This window comes from Passer montanus, unplaced genomic scaffold (genome assembly GCF_014805655.1).
Source record: "Passer montanus isolate IOZ18808 unplaced genomic scaffold, ASM1480565v1 scaffold3, whole genome shotgun sequence".
NCBI lineage: Eukaryota > Metazoa > Chordata > Aves > Passeriformes > Passeridae > Passer > Passer montanus.
Genome location: NW_024367707.1, coordinates 820,721 through 832,524, shown reverse-complemented (window position 1 = coordinate 832,524; position 11,804 = coordinate 820,721). Strand labels below are relative to the sequence as shown.

At 36.2% G+C, this 11,804-nt stretch overlaps 1 protein-coding gene across 6 annotated transcripts in view; it reads right to left on the bottom strand.

Moving 5' to 3' along the window:
* DMD (dystrophin) overlaps nucleotides 1-11,804 on the bottom strand; it is a 1,159,435-nt gene that overhangs the window by 540,606 nt on the left and 607,025 nt on the right. The window lies entirely within an intron of this gene.

Here is an 11,804-nt window from a genome sequence, read left to right as displayed (position 1 = left end):
GAGGACCCTTCAATAAAATCTTTTTCCTATGTTTCACTTTGGGTATTTCAAAATTATAATCACAGAAAAAAAAAAAAAAGTCCTGAAATCAAAGGATGATTAAAAAAAAATAGAACATTAAAAAACAGGGTTTTGAACAATAAACAAGGATGAAAACTATTACTACCATGTCTGCAAGTCTATAGTTCACTACAAACAGACCAGTTAAATACTTCCAGCACTTTGGGAAGATCTGACCTGTTTTTGTCTAGAGTGACTGATTGATCTTCTGCTTCAAGAAATGTTTGACTTGGCCACTGCCAAATACAAAAGAAATGAAATGAAGACAGATTACAAAACAGATTATAAGGGGGTTTGCAGATAGCCTACATCTTAAGAAATTCAGTTATCCTGTGTGTTAGATTGGTGTGGAAATGTAATTACTAATCAGAGATTAGCCAGAATGTTTTGTTAGAAGATCATCATTAAATGTGCTACTGTTGTTTAGTTTAATAATCCTCCTTTACAGGATTATAATAGATTTTAGGGTGTACTTAAAGGATAAAAACAAAGATGCTCAATTATTTCTCTATGAGATAATCTGGTTCTGTATGGGTAAACTATACGATTATTTGAATGCTAAGGAGTTTAATTCACCAAACAAAATGACATTACTATGAGGAAATACAGATAATCTTTTACATTTTACTGATGATTTTTCATTTTTTAGAAGAAAATAGAAGCAGAATATTGACCTGATTAAATATTGTAGTCACTCATCTAACTAACTTATTAAAATGACTGTGATAATTTATCACAGTTATCATATTTTATTGCTCAAAATTATCAAAACATAATTTAAAGGCACATTATAACAGGGTTTTTTTATAACTACCCTACTCAGAGTTACAAGGAAAAAATTGACTTAAAAATATCACGTATAAAATGGAATTAAAATTCCATTTCTTTTGGTCCAGAATCATCTCTCATTTTGGACAGTATATTAAAACACTTTTCCTCCTGTTTCTCACAAAGTAAAATTACTCTTCTCAGCATGGGAAGCTTATCAGAAGCTTAAATGTAAAAAATTCAGTAGGGGTTGATATTAGTGTTCTTGAATTTGCATTCCAGAGTTGGCAAACTGAATCTCCCATCACTCTACATCCTCCCTCCATCTTTTGCTCTGGGAAATAACAGTTATAAGGAGAAGAAAAACAAAAAGTTGCAATAAGAAGTTATGAATATTTAAAGCTTATAACTTCCCAGTGTTTATTGGTAATGTCTAAAAAACCTGGTTACTCTCAATAGAAGTATAAACCAATATAAAAGATTAGTAAAAAACAGATATAATTTATCAGTAGCCAAGTGACTAAAATTCAAGGTTCTTGCAGTGATTAAATACCTAAATAATGTTACAACAATAAGAGAAAACGTAATTTTTGCTGCAGTGGCAGGGGTGGGTGCATTTGAACATAATCAAGCAGCTTCCTGCTCTGGGAAGTTATGGGACACCTCTCCTGAGCATGCCTAAGTGAGAGTTTCCTGTGCTGAATCTCTGTATTACATCTGCTTACACACGATACTACTTCCAGTAGCTTTTTAAACTTTAAAAACAAAGAGGCTTCTGTTTGTTTGTTTGTTTCACCACGCACAATCCTGCTACCAGGTGGTGAGTTCAAAACCCACAAAAGGAGAAGCCTAATTAACTATCAGTGCTGAACAGCTAAATTGCTGAAGCCTTGGCACAGCAGAATGGAGAATAAATTCATAAGAGAGCAGCACTCTGAGGACTATGAAAACTCAAAGCATATGTCTGCCTCAGGAATCAAGCACACAATGTGGAGCAGAGGAAAATTAAAGACCTTGCACACCCTTACCCAGGGATCCACTCTTGTTTGCCACCAGAGACAAGTCATTGAGCTAAAATACCCCTGTGTAGGCATTCATCTGTGTCTTCCTCTGCTCCAGCCATTTCCCTCTGACCAGCATAAGACAAAACAGTGGCTTATGGGTGGCCACTGCTAGTGCCTGGTGGGTGACTGTCTGAAATCTGGGCACGATTTCCTTTCTGATGTGTCCTTCTCTCTGGTTTTATTAGCACATGCTCAATAACAAGATGCAAACAGACACCCTGAAGCCAAGCAGGAGGTCCTGGGTGAGAATGTAACACCTGCACACATTACAAGGGAGTTAAGCATTGTACACGAGCTCTGACAAAAGAAGGCAGCTTTATTCCTCTATCTTGAGCATGTTTGGGTTGATGAGCAGAAAACAACTGTCACGCTGGCCCAGTTTTTTCATATATGTACTGACACTCCAGGAGGGACCATGTTAAGCAGCAGCTTGTGGGAGCAATTTCATTTTATCATATTAGTACATAATGGATTTATTTTGCCTCTGGAGAGTAAGAAAGAAAACAAAGCAATCAAAAACAACTGCTGGTGTAATACACAGTACAATTTACATTAAGTCATAAACTTATTGCTTGTTTCCTTCCTTCCTCTCTTCTGAATCCTTGGACCTGACCTTCTATAAGTAAAATTTCATATTTTTTGGTAGCATTGCACATGATATTGCAGAGAGATTTACAAATCACAATTTGGATGTACTGTCAGTGGAACTCTAAACTATGTAATGGGGTTGCACTTGATGTTCTGTGTCACAAGGCTGGTGTTTTTAAGAAGCTGTGCAAAGGTGAAAGGAAAGACCTTTGAAAACAGGGAAGACACAAACATAAGATGGAGGACAAAAGGCTGTTGGTGTGTTGTTGCAAACCGAATCTTAATTTTGCATTTGTGTTTCAATTGATTTCTAGATATTTTGATAACATTCCTTGATTAACTATGAAACCCACTTTTGTGATAGATTCTGGTTTAGCAAAACTTTATAATCAATTAACCCACAAGAAAAAGAATGCTATTTATACAATTCCCTAAAATACATTATTTATGTCGTGGAAATTAGTATTATAAGAAACATGTGTTTTATTCCTCATATTGGGAAAAACATTCCCTAAACTTAATTTCTATACTATTGCAAAACAATGTGCTGCAGGATTATGCTAATATTAAGGCACAAATTTTACAGTTTTGACAGCTTAATTCTGCACAATTAGCACCTTGTAAAAATACATAAACATCAAAGTAGTATAAATAACTATGTATTAAATGTAAGAGCATTAACTTTACTATTTAAGGCCATTCTTACAGATAACAAAATAAGAAAATCATTTTTTGTCAAGCAACTTCTAAAATTAAATTGCTTAAAGAAAGAGCTTACTCATTTTCATAGGTTTTGATGCTTTCATTTGACTTCACAGAATTCATGTGAGTTCTTAATTTATATTTAATTTCTATATCCTCTCTGCATTTGGACTCAAAGTGATTATCTCATTTTAGACACTGCACTATCTTGATCTTGATCTCAGGTTTTGCTGTGGGTCTATTCTGGGACAACACTTAACTCTACATATTCTACTCACAACTTTACAGTCTGTCTTTCACCCATAAACTACCAAATAGAAAATGAACTGCAACCAAAACAACCACAGCAATGTCATCCATCAATTCAAAATTTAATTTCTCTCCTCTTCCCAGAAACTAGGTTCTGCAGCATGACATAAAATGAAAAAATTCTACATTACAATTACATTATAAATATTTTGATATCTTGAATTGTATTGATCGTATTATTCTTCTTGCCCTAGTTACTGACACCATGCCATTCAGTGTCCATCTCTATCAAAGAAAATGACAACTAAATTGGCTAAGAAAAACCAATGTCATGTCAGCCATTGTTGGTTTTTTAGGCATATAAAAATCCATTTTTATTATACATGAGAGAGCAATAATCTTAATAACCATTTACAATTAATAATCATACAGCAAATGCATTAGATTCTAATGGATGCTGTGCATCAATAGTTTAAATAGAAACATTTCATAAAATTTATAAAACATACATTCTTTTTCTACACTAACTAAAACTATTAGGCATATGAACTTGAAAATTCCAATTTATTTCCTACAAAGTTTTCTTTCATCAGAACAGAGATGCAACCGTGTATTTTAGAGAACTTTGCCTCAACACCTGTATTGTGTATGTAACAGCTTTTCCCTAGAGAAAATAAAAAAATGCTTGATTAAATGTGACCTAGGTGGAACACAAGCATATTTTGCAACTCTCTTAAACATTAAAAATATCCATGCAATTGGTAATAAAACCAAAAATTTCATAACCTTTTGAAGTGTAACTACCAGAAGCACGATAAGGAAACCCTAAATCAAAAATTTTACATGAGACAAACAGTTGACTGAATTTTATGGAAATCCAAACACGTATTTTTGCCTGCATGTGAAGGGTATTATTCACATTTTATCCTCCAAAGGTGACAGTGCACACTGCACTTCCAGCCAGAATACTGCAGCTGTACCGGCAACCATTACCCAGCCTATGGTTGCATCCATCTGATGAAATTAAATATGAGTGACAAATCACATTAACTTCTGACTGTCAGGGTGATGTTCTCCTCCTTTCCCCAGCCCACGGGCTCTGACCTGCTTAAGGCCAGTTCTGATGTGGCACAGCAGCATGAGCTGTCATCAGCCTTTAGGGAGAAATGGCTGTGAGAAACCTCACCTGGGGTTCCTGCCCAGGGCTTCAGGGCCAGTTTTAAACTCAGACCTCGACCTGGGCTACTCTGTAAATCTCTCCACAGCACTCCTTTCTCAGCCAGAGCCAGCTTTGCTCTCCTTTTTCAGGTATTGTGGGAGTTTTGGGAGAGGTCCCTGCTTGCAGCCCCTTACCCCAACCTTGCTGTGCCTTGACACTTTCAAATATCCCTCCTGGAGCTCTCCAGAGCTGGAAGCCTCAAATGGCCTGTATGCTACTGTTCACACAACACACTGAGCAAGTATTTGCCTCAATGTCCCAGCTCCTGTGACTGCAGGGTGGTGGCTGGAAGGTGGGACAGCCAGCACAGAGGACACATGTCCTGCTAAGGCGTGTTAAGACTGCCTGGACTGCCCAGCTACACCCATGCCACTGATCCAGTGTCCATTAACTGCAGGAGCACACTGGACAGGCTCCTGGAGAGAGCCTCTTCCACCTGGGTTTGATCTGAACTAAATCCAGAGCACTCTCTGGTGTGAGACAGTGCACAGAAAGCAGCTGATCCCAACCCAAATAAAATACTCATGGACAGATTCTAAGTTCAATACCACTGAAATCCAGCAGCCCATTCTGGTTCTCAGGTTCTGCTGCAGCTCAGATTCCATCTGGGACCAGGCTCAATGATAGTTTCCAAAGCCTGGACACAGACCCAGATTTATAGAGAGCTGAAAAATCATATCCAATTGGGGAAAATCAGTTCTCAGAAAATCTTCAAATTACCATCATAATTCATAAATAAAAAAATTAATGTCAGTGAATTTGTGGCATAGAGCATAAGTATGTGTAATGTAAAGTATATATTACAGGATGTCCCCTCAGTAGTCCCCTATAATTACTATGAAGTGCTTAAATCCCATGATTTCCAATGACAGAGTTCTTAGTTCAACCTGTAATAACATGTTTTATCCTTCAAAATTGCCCTGTTCAATTTTATGGTTCCACTTCCTATCTTGAAATCCCCCTACAATAGTGGCTTTAGAGCAGGAAGAATAACAGAAAACTGATGATACCAGTTAATGCTGGATGTTGACTCCCTGAGCCTGAAAGATGTTATTTATCCTGTTGAAGGTGTGGTAGATGTGTACAGAAATATATATACTGGAAAATTAGTTGTCTTTCTTTCACTGAAAATCATAGTAATAACAGAGCACTTAGCATTATCTTCTTAAAATACTTATGCCTGTATTGGCAGTAGGAATTTTTTATCTTTTACAGCTTTTCAGTCAGTTAAAAACCTTTCTAATAAACGATTGTTGCTTGTTTGTTTTTTTTAAAGTTAAAAATAAAATTTCATTTTAAACCCTTTTTACCTTTAATTTGGAAAATTCATTTGAGACAAGAAACCTAGGTCCAAATAACAATCACTAGGTCTTATTGTAAGAGTAGCATACCATAAACAGCTCTGGTTTTTCTGAAACTAAAATGTTGATGACTTACAGAACTTAAAGCAATGGAAAAGCAGAGAAAACTGTATTGATAGAGGAGAGCGTTCATCATATTGCTATCAAGGAGAAAATTACTTGTAAGTAATAAAGAGCCTGTTTAGACTAAATACCTTAGAGTATCTTTTCTGTATTTAACAAAAACATCTTGAATAATTCTGACAACTGTAGTACAACAGAAAAACAAACAAAAATCTATACTATACTCAGAAAGTAGAATTTCCAATATCATTAGAATTAATAAGTATTTTCACAGTAGTGGCATTTGAAAGCTTGCTTTTTACCTTTTATTTCAATGAATAATGATTTATTGTAATGAAAAAAAGTGTTTGCAATGTCCAGGATAAACAGGAAAGACAATGCCTTTTGTAGAAAAGGAGCTGAAGGAGCTACTAGCACCTAAAACCTAAATAAAAGTAAATAGCATGTTTATGAGGTATTTTATATATATAAACATGCATATGTACAAATATATATATTATTCATATATATAGATACCCTAATTATACACATTAATTTACAGAAAAATGTTCAGAATATTATATATATATTAGTTTTGTGAATAAAAAACCCTTCAACATTTTCAAGTAAAATTTATCATGCTAGAAGTTCTTATTTCATGAATAAATAGCAAAAGACATTTTGGCAAATTCATATGATTCTAATATGGAGAATTTAAACAATGCACAGATGCCTACAAGGGTATAGTAACTCAGGAGTATAATAACTACAAGGGTATAATAAATATTATCTCTAGTGAAGATAGGCGGTAGAGAAGAAGTCATATTTTACCACTTCATCCAACTCAGTTAGGAAAGTTTCTAATGACTGGATGGAATAACTTCCAGAAAACAATTATGAGTTCTGGAGGTAACTCAGAAGAATAAACTGTGGCTGTCCAGTACAGGGGAGATTTAGGGTGGGTATCAGGAAAAGGTTTTTCACCTGGAGGGTGTCTGGGCAGTGGAACAAGCTCCTCAAGGCAGGGGGCACAGCACCAGCCTGGCAGAGCTCAAAGAGTGTTTGCACTACTCTCAGACACAGGGTGTGACTCCAGAACTGCCCTGTGCAGGGCCAGGAGTTGGACTCAATGATCCTTGTGGGTCCCTTTCCACTCAGGACTGTGATTCTAGTAAAGAATCCCAAACACATCATCCTCTCTGTTCATCACTGATCTCAAAAAAAAATAAATCTGAAAGTAGTTCAAATGATGCAAGCAAGCTATAAATTCAAAGAAATTGTTGCTGAGGTGATGGTAAAGGCCAGCTTTGTACAATGTTACATGGTCAGCTACCACTGCAAAGGCCTTCATAAATCTTTCTGGGAAGTGGAGAGTCTACATTGCACATCCTATTCTTCAGTAATCAGGAGGAAAAAAAAATCAGAATATAATTGAAACAGACTCTAAGGTTAAGCAGATTAAGACTGTAACAGGTAAATTTAATGCAGTTTCCGTCTTCAGTTATCTCCTACCTCAAACACCTTTTTTTGTTTTGTTTTAGAACACAGAAGTGAACCAGAAATCTAGCCTTTGGGGATACAGCAATACAGCAAGAATCAATAGAAGCTCAACAGACATTGCCTGCTTATCAGAGAAAAGAAGCTCACATATTATGAGGCTCTGATCTTTCATATGGTCTATATGTCAGTCCCACTGGACAGTACGAATTATTTGCAGAATGAAAGCCACAAAGAGGAACTTTAAAATAAGCTTAATTTAAAACTGACATGTTCAGTTTAACTATCCTTATTCACTCTCAGTAAAGAAAGTAATTAGTAATATAGTAGAATAGATGCGTGTTTATATTATCAGTCTTTAAATTAGTCATAACAATAAGTTTGTTTACTCATTCATTTAAAGTTTATATCGAGATATTAGAGTTTTGTTTAATAATTTAGTTAACATGTTCCATTATCCTCTGCTTTGAGTACATTAACTTACTTTCTTGCAGAACAATGTGTAATTCTGATTCTAAAGAACTATAGTTAGATTTCAGGCATAAGAAATCATGAAGAGAAAAAAGATGAGATTTCAAAGCAGTTACAATTAACTTTTATTTATTAAGTGTCCCAGCTAGAGATATTTTTAGTTAATACCTGTTAATTGAGCTGTCAGGTATATTAAAACAGACTTGATTAAAATGTCCATACTTTGCCACTGTTACTGTGACCTACATATTTAAAAGGCATATTTTACTTCTCTGGAGATAAACTAACCAAAGAAAAGTGATGCACAAAGCTCTGCAGAATATTCATGTTGTGTTTTTCAGGAAGTGAATTTTTTGTAACTCATATTTTGATGTTTTAGAGAGACCCACTTTGGTATGAAAATTCACAGCTATAAATCTTTTCAGTATTATATCACAGAGGAGAGCCTTGGGTGCTTTGTTAGCATAAAGAGTTGGGCAGCATGATAGAGCTGCCCATCCTTTAAACATGCAGACACAATCATCATAAATGGTACATAAAGACTTCATAGGCATGTTTACAGCAATTAGGGTTTTAGGGACTTTATCACCCCATCGTGTCATACAAAGACCTTAATCAGGCACCATGAGACATTAAGTCTAGGAAAATTTTTTTAAATTTGTACATTTGGCCTATTTCTTTCTGCAACTGCAGCCTCTGGCAGCTACATAATTTTTTGTGTCACAAAGACCCCTGAGAACTCTTTCTAGGAAAATTGTCCAGGATTCAGAATGAGAATTTTAATTGTTACATAACACAGGCTTATGTTGAATTTAATGCAGATGTTTTAATTTGCCTATAAAATCAAGGAGTTTGGAATTTGGAAATAAATCTTCTCAGCAGGTTTGCACTTTTCCTCAAAGCAAAATAAATAGCTATCATTTGGACTGTGGCAACATTTACTGTTTCATTACATTTACAAAAAGAAAATTAAAGCAGGAAAGAATCTGGAGTAGACTGTGAACAACACATAAGGGAAGAAGGGGCAGGGCAAGGTTTGTGCTGGAATAGTACAATTTTTTTTTACTTCAATACTGATCATCTTTGTTAGAAGGAAGTATGTGTTCTATGACTATTAATATTTAGCACAATGAACAACTCAGGTTGCACAGGAAAAAATGAGATGCTCTTAAGAGCAATAAGGTACAACTAAGAAGTGGAGATTTACAACAGGAACTTTGAAGAGGCTTCAATTCCCTGCCCTTATTAACCACATTTCCCACCTTACCCTGTGGCTGACATCTCAGGGATTTCCAGCCTAGCAACACATATTTTCTCCAACTCTTCAGATCTAATAGAGATCTGCTTGCCAGATACACAAGTTAGAGAGAAATGACAGTTTAGACAGGAACCAAAAAGAAATGGCAGTGTCTCCCTGAAAGACAAACCTGACACTCCAAATCCCAGTCATGGCCCGTAATCCACCACGGCTGCAAAAGAATCCTCACTATTTCTAACACTGCTTGGACAAATAACCAATAATTTCAAATTATCATTACATTTTGCTTAGAATTTGCAGAACTGCAGTTCCAGGGTACAAACTTTTATCATCAGTAGAAAAAAGTACTGACTCAGATTTCCAGATTTTTACTCAGATTTTTAGATTCCCAGTGCTTTGTCTCGGGCACTAAAAAAAGTCTTGAAAATCCCTCCTTGCTTGCCAGAGTAACAAGCTAACTGCAATGGATACTTCTGCAATTGGTTCTCCACAGACACTTTATCCTCTTCCTCCTGTAACTAGGAAACACAAAGCAATAGTCCCTGGAGGACAAAGTAATGACAGCAAAGAAGCTCTTTAAGCTTAAGCAACTTCCCCTTTCTGAAAGCAGGAGGGCTATACAGTTCCATTTACAGGATGACAGCCAGCTTGATTTCTCCAAAAAGAAAATCCCTAGAGCAGTTTAAAAAAGGCTCTCAGTCCTCTGCCAGCTCCTGGGGATCGATACAGCCTTCTCATTCAACTAATTTCTCCCAAATTGCTGTGGGAAAAGACATGCTAAGTTGTTTAACTAGGGAAGAGCAGTTGTTTTCAATCAAGCCATGGTAAAGTATTTTTTTAGTTCTCTGGGCCCTGATTATGTCTTGTTCAGTCCCAGGTGAATCTGGTGACTGTCACAGGAACATTCCAGCACTGGCTAAGAACCATACTGCTCCTAGCAGGGCACCTGCAATACAGAATGGACTGAAAATATTATGAAAGTGGTGCTCAACTGTAGAAGAAAGAAATAGCTGACTAAGCACATTGTGCTCTGTAAACACAGATAAAAATACTGCACTCACACCAAGACCTTCCTTATATTTTTCAGAATTGTACTTTTGTTGTTCCTTTAACAGTACAAGGTCAAATAATTAGATTGAGATTTTTTTAAAAATATGTTTGAAAATTAAAATTTAGGGCTCTGCATACTTAAAAAACAATAGCCAAACAGGTGTTTAAATTGCTTGAAATTAGCATGGAAGAAAGCATGTTGCTCATTTGGAAACATATGCACACAAAAGAAAAAGAAGGAGGTGAAAGGTAGAAGGAATCCTACGCCTTTCTGTACTAGCCAAAAAAAGCCCAGTAAAACAAGCTGTTGAAGAATAAAACAATCTTTCCTATTTTTGGACATTACCCCTAGGGAAAAGCTTTGACATATCAGCAAAGTCTACTTACCTATGCTTTGCTTCCCTTACACGGCAAACATCTTAAGGTTCCACTTCAGGGGTTTTTACTAGATGGAATTACATTCTTGTATTACAAGGTTCTGTAATTAATTTATTCTACTTACTATAAATATGTCTCAGTAGAAAACTGGATGACAGAAGGAGCTGCACATTAGTGGAAATCATACACAACACACCATTTGTATTACTTATAATATCAAGGGTATTAAAATGAGAATCCCTTAAAATTATATTTAATCCTAATTGTTAGATTCTTCATTGTCAGAAGTAAAATCTTCTTTTCATCTTCTATGTTACTTCAAATACTTTTTTTTTAATAGTAATTTAACAGCCACGTCCACAGAGAAGTTTAACTGTGTATGTGCAATGTACATAAATCTATACTTGTCTGTATACATATGTATATAAAGGCTTTATTTCAATTTTTCACTCTGCCTGGTACACACTGATGACTTCAGTGCATAATTTACATTTCAAAGGATACTTCAAATACAAAAATGCTGACTAGGGAAAATTCAAGGATTATCACATCACTGTAGCCAAGATTTCTTGTGCTTTCTACTACTGAGAGAAAACGATGCAGTAAAAGCTCAGGACTAAAATTCAGGCTTCCTGCTCAGAATCTCTGTGCCACTCTGGGGTAGTAATCAATCTTTCTTTACTCAAACAGTACTATACCAAGCCTAACTGTAAAAGATTTGTGCGGATGGAGTGCAAGATTAAACCTGTTTAGCACTGTCAAGGCTGACCTGGCTGGGTGCTGGGTCCCTTCCAGGGTGTACGTGCACTGCACAGACTTACACTTTTCTTACACAAAAAAGAAGTCATCTGCAGTAGCTGGTGGCTATAGCTTCCACCATTCACCAGGAAGCCAGCTGGGCCAGAGGTTTATAACGGGGTAGCAGACGAAGATTTGGGAAAGTTGTTTAGGTTGGATATCAGGAAAAGGTTTTTCACCCAGAGGGTGGCTGACCATTGCAGCAGGCTCCCAAAGGAAAGTGGTCACAGTATCAAGACTGACAGACTTCTAGAAGTATTTGGACAATGCTCTTGTGATTCTTGGTGTATCTAGCACAA